This window comes from Globicephala melas, chromosome 1, assembly GCF_963455315.2.
Source record: "Globicephala melas chromosome 1, mGloMel1.2, whole genome shotgun sequence".
Classification (NCBI taxonomy): Eukaryota; Metazoa; Chordata; class Mammalia; order Artiodactyla; family Delphinidae; genus Globicephala; species Globicephala melas.
In genome coordinates this window covers 97,743,305-97,749,304 of record NC_083314.1, presented here as the reverse complement: position 1 = coordinate 97,749,304, position 6,000 = coordinate 97,743,305, and positions in this window count along the sequence as shown.

The following is a 6,000-nucleotide window of genomic DNA, read 5'->3' as shown; positions in this document are numbered from 1 at the left end:
TTAAATGTGCTAGTGAGTAAGACAGATTTGCAATAAGGAAAAAGAAGAAATAAAGGGCATTTAAGTTAGAAAAAGAGAAGTAAAACTATATTTGCAGAAGACATGATTTTCTATACAGATAATCACAAAGAATCTAAAAAGGGCTCCAAGAAATTCAAATATGAGTGATTCATTTTATGTCAATGATACTTTAATAAAGCTTTTAAAAAATACAAGCTAACAAAGCATATTAACTTGCTATATGGAGTTGCTTAATAATGACTTCTTTTTTAAAAAATTTATTTATTTAATTTATTATTTTTGGCTGCATTGGGTCTTCGTTGCCACGCATGGGCTTTCTCTAGTTGTGGCGAGCGGGGGCTTCTCTTTGTTGCAGTGCACGGACTTCTCATTGCAGTGCCTTCTCTTGTGGTGGAGCACAGGCTCTGGGTGCCCGGGCTTCAGTAGTTGTGGCACATGAGCTCAGTAGTTGTGGCTGGTGGGCTTAGTTGCTCTGCGGCATGTGGGATCTTCCTGGACTGGGGCTCGAACCCGTGTCCCCTGCATTGGCAGGCGGGTTCTTAACCACTGCACCACCAGGGAAGTCCCAATAATGACTTCTTAAATTTCAAAATATACCACCTAAAAACAACTACTTTTATTTTTTTCCTTAAGTATATTGATTTATTTTTTTCTTCACAAGGGATAGATTTCAGAATTCTTTGTAACTAATCAGTAAAATTTTGTGATTAGTTTCTAGGAGTATACTTACCTGCTTACTTTCTCTAGAGTGGGCCTGGTATCTAACTAAAGGCAGTGTCCCTCCATGAAGACAAGCATTTAAAATGAAGAGTTCTGGGCTTCCCTGGTGGCTTAGTAGTTGAGAGTCCGCCTGCCGATGCAGGGGACACGGGTTCGTGCCCCGGGCTGGGAAGATCCCACATGCCGCAGAGCGGCTAGGCCCGTGAGCCATGGCCGCTGAGCCTGCATGTCCGGAGCCTGTGCTCCGCAACAGGAGAGGCCACAACAGTGAGAGGCCCGCATACCGCAAAAAAAAAAGAAATGAAGAGTTCTCAACTATATTTCAATTCTTTTTGCATGATTCTATTTCAATGTAATCATTTTTTAAAGAATGACCCTAATTTTGCTTATAAATTTTCTCAAGATATCACTGACTTTAGTAATTTCATATTCATTTTTTCATTTGTATACAGATTTTTGGGAGGGTTTGCCTTATGATTGCATTCCTCCTGTTATAATTGTTTCAATATGATTTAGTCCCTTTTCCATTAAGTACGGGGAGTAATTTTGTGCATAATGCTCTAACCTTTAGTAATACCTTCCACCAGGATTTGCTTAAGGATACAAAGAGGTTAGGAAATCAGCTTTGCATTTGAATACCCAAGTTAATAACACTGACATCAATAGGATTGCTTTAGAGCGTGTGTCCCATAAAGACATTGTCCCTTCTCCTCACTAATAATATGAGTTTGTAAAGGTCTATGTTTCTTTTTGTAAAATTTAATTTAATTTAATTTTTTAAGGGTCTATGTGTCTTAAGAAAAAGTGTTAATAAATAATGTTTACATCTTCTTAAAATGATTTCAACACTACTACTCCAGATGTTTTCACTCAGTAGTTATTCTAGGGCTCTCTGAACTTCCTAACAGAGCATAGAAACATGTAATTTTTAAGAAAGTAACAAAATATGGGAAAATATCAGTACACTATAAGTAAAAGTGAATTGAAGGATATATCCCTTGCTAATTGTATTGAAATGTACAGGAATTCAAGTGTTTTCCACAAGTTGTCTAAACCTAATTTTGTAGAGTGACTGGCCGTCTATTGTCTGTTACATGAAGGAACACTTTAGGGCCACTGCAATTATTAGAATACTGTTTCCTGGAGTGGCTGAGCTCACTTTCTTTCTTTGAACATAATCTACTTGGTCAGGGGAGTAAATACAATTCTCATTGTGTATATAATAATTTTATAGACTTAAAGCAACCTAATTTGAAATAAATTGTTGGATTTAGGGGAATGGATATTTCATCATGTCTACTGAATTTTTACTTTATTGTGAACTGTAGGTATGGCCTGTAGAATCATATTCCCCTCAGTACCTAAAACATTGTCTTTCACAATAAATGAACACTGAATAAAAATAGAGTTGGTCCTTGCTCCCACATAAGAGAACACTTCTACTTTGTTTTCAAAGTACATTTTTTCTGTTGTTATTAACTAAGACCAGCGACTCAAAATAGATGCTTCTCTCATCAGGGAAAATATCAGCAATTGTGAGACCATATCTTTAGCTCACAGTAATGGGGTAGTAAACCTGAAAGAAATGCAACACATTTATTCTTCCAGATCTTCTAAATTTTAAGTTTAGTTAGTTTTAAACTAAATATTTAAAATCTAGATGTTTTATTCCTTTGATAAAATTGGTTTTACAGAACTGTGACAGCATCTGTTTAGCTTACGCAGAGAACTATAACAAAGATGTTATATTTACTCTCAATATTTTAGCAAATCAATTATGTAAATCAATACATATTCACTGAATAACTTCTGTGGGACAGACAATGATGCTATTCATCACATACACATACTATACTCTGGGGAACTCAGCAGGTTTCAGGGCCTGAAAATAATTCCTATATAGAATACATGGTGAGCTTCATGGCTGAATATCATCTGATTAATATAGCTGATTTTGTTTCATTCTTTTCAATGCTGTGATTTGTAACTTACCTCTGGCTAGTGTGAAGACTGTGACAGTATATATTTGTGTAGTGATCTTACCCACTGGCTTTATTGTTATTTATTTATTTATGCACTCTTGTTTTTCTTACATCCTAAGTACCTTTATTCACTCAGAACCGAAGGCACCACTAAGTTGCCTGGTAATAGTGCTATTCCTTCACTTCAAAATACTGACAGTAAAATTTTGAGATGGTGTCAATGTGGCATGTATCAAGCTTAGAATAAACAGCAGGGATTGCTACCAGGAGTCTCAAGTAAACAGCGGAGAGGATTGGCAAACACTGTGTTGGAGACTCTCATGATCATGCCCAACCACCCAAGCTGCCTTCAACTAAAGAGTAGAGGGGTTGCTGCTCCTTCATTCTGCTGGTGTAGCTGATCCTAGATTTACCATGTTTTCATTATTTTTCTGTTCATGTTTTAGTACACACTGGTGTGGTCTGGGAAAGAAGCCCCCTCAGGGAGTAAGTGCCTAAAACCTAAAACCTTTAATGACCTCATTTCCTACACTATCAAATATAAACTCCCCAGAAAAATTCTTAATACCCTTGACAATGCAGCTAGTTGTTTTCACCAAAACTGGTTCACCTTTATTTTTAGCAGCCTTGTAATTATTTCATGCTCATTTACTCCACCAATCAGTCTCTTATTTATTCATCCATTTATTCAATTAACATCTTTTACTATTTATTAGTTGTATAAGGTAAATGGTTATAAAGAACCTGCCACTGTGTATATAAATATAATGTTGGTAGCAGCATCCCTCTTCTACAGTATTAATTAGTATAAAACAAGTTCACTTCCTGAGAAAAACCAGTGCCTAATTCCCAGAGGACAAGCTGATTGTAATCCCAAAGTCCAAATTAAATTAATTTTATTTTTATGCTGGTGAGATAGGATAAGAAAGAGCCCAGGAAATGCCAATATATTTAATTTATAAAGATTTTTTATAATGTTGCCACTTAGAATGCATTTTAGTTCAAACAGCTTTGAAGAATTGGAGTGAAAGTTCATTAAAACATTACTCTGGGGATACACTAATAACTCAATAATATTATCTTTGCTATATTGAACTGCATTGATAACGAGAATCCACACTTCCAGTAACTTAGGCCATACTGTTCCATTATGTGAAGATGTCTGAATCCTCATGTCAAGATGAGGGAACTCAGAAAAGTTAAAAAAATAAAAACACACTAATTAGCCTCAATAAGTCCAAGGTAAGATAGGAGCAGCTGAGTGAAATGATTATTCATGGAAGCAGCTAGGAAATTTTAAAAAGTAATAGAGAGCTCTGCAACTCAAGCTGTGATGCATTCTAATGACATCATCTGGAAGCATGAGGAACATGAACACTCCTCCCTACTGAATCAGAATGCATTTTTATCAGGATCCCCAAGTAATTTGCATGCACATTAAAGTTTGAGAAACACTGCTATAGATGCTATGGAGACTAAGACAGAGATTGTTAGCCTTCCAGCAAGGACAGATGGAACAGTCACAGGAGTAATTGAAGAAATGTTATTGAAGTGACTTGTTATGGGCTGTTATTGTGTCCCTCTTCTCACTCTGAAATTTATATGCTGAAGCCCTGAACCCCTAGTACCTCAGGATGTGTCTATATTTGGCAACAGAGTTTTTAAAGAGGTAATAAGTTAAAATGAGTTCATTAGAGTTAGTCCTAATTCAATATGGCTGGTGTCCTTATAAGAAGAAAATTTAGACACAAATGGGTAGAGAGAGAAGATGTGAAGATACAATGAAAAGATGAACATCTACAAACCAAGGAGAGAGACATCAGAATAAAGCAACCCTGCCAACAACTTGATGTCAGACTTCTAAGCTTCAGAATCATGAGAAAATAGATTTCTGTTGTTTGAGCCACTCAGTCTATGGTTCTTGTTCTGGCAGCCCGAGCACTCTCATGCAACTTGATTCATGAATGTGTGAACAGAGATAAGGATGGTAGCATACTTCAAGACTAACAAAGCAGAGAACTATTCCTGCATTTAGGTCCAAAGGCAGCTGTAACTGTTGGAAAGGTGTCCTTGTAGAAGCTATGGTCTTAAGAAGTTGAATACAGCTGCCAAAGAATTGCAGGCTGGCAGGAAAAAAGAGCATGGAGAACAAATACCACTTACTTCAGACCACTTACGACTTCTGTCCTTCAATTTTCTTATTTCCCCCATTGACTACATCCAATTTACAGCTGGAAGGTAAGAGTGTTTCTGATGATGCAGTTTGTGTAAGTCAGCATCCCAGTAAAAAACAAAGTAGACAATGATGGGAAGTAGATTGGAAGAGCAAATAGAAATTATTCAGCAGAGTTATCTTTCTTTCTTTTTTAGTAACTGATCTCCATTTTTGTTCAGAGTAGTGATACATCCAGCTAAAAGACTTATTTTCCTAATGTCCCTTGCACCTATTTGTGCAAAACCACATGATTAACTTCCATTTTAGATATAAATGGACATTGTAGGGTGAAACTTCAAGGCATGCTCGCTCAAGGCACACAGCTAGCTGGAATGTGTCTTTTGCCTTCTCTTCCTTCTTGCTGAATTTTCAATGTATCTGACTGTTGCTCTGACAGCCATGTTGGACCATGGAGTGAACTTGCATTTGGAAGTCAGTGCTAAGAGCAGATATATGGAAGGGACATGGGTCTCTGATAATTGTGAAGCACCTCAAAATTCCTGAAGTATATAATAAATTTTTATGTATTTAAGCCACAGTTATTTTGTTTTATATTGTTTGACATTATATTGACAGCGTTCAGTATATACCACCCCATAATATGCCACTCTGGAATAAGTATTATTTTGATCTGAATGCAACTGAAAATCAACAGATGCAGGAAGAGTTCTCTGCCTTCCCTTATTTGCCCCAAAACTGGACATGAATTTCCTTTTAAGGAAATCCCGTACCAGAGAGAAGAGTGACTCATCATCTCAGCTGAGGAGTTTATACCAACATGAGTTTGCATAAACAGCTGTTACTAAAATAATGCTTATCTTCAAATGTTTTCTAGTTACTTTCCCACAATTTATCATTACTTAAAGCCCCAAACCTCTTTCCTTTGTTAAAAAGATATACAAGCCCCCAAGTCTAACTGCTTCTTTGAGTATCACTTCTGTTCCGTGAACTCCCATGCATATAAATATTAATAAAAATTGTGTGTCTTTTCTTCTCTTGATCTGTCTTTTATTAGTTTAATTCTCAGCCCCTCAGTCACTAAATCTAAGATGGCAGAGGAGA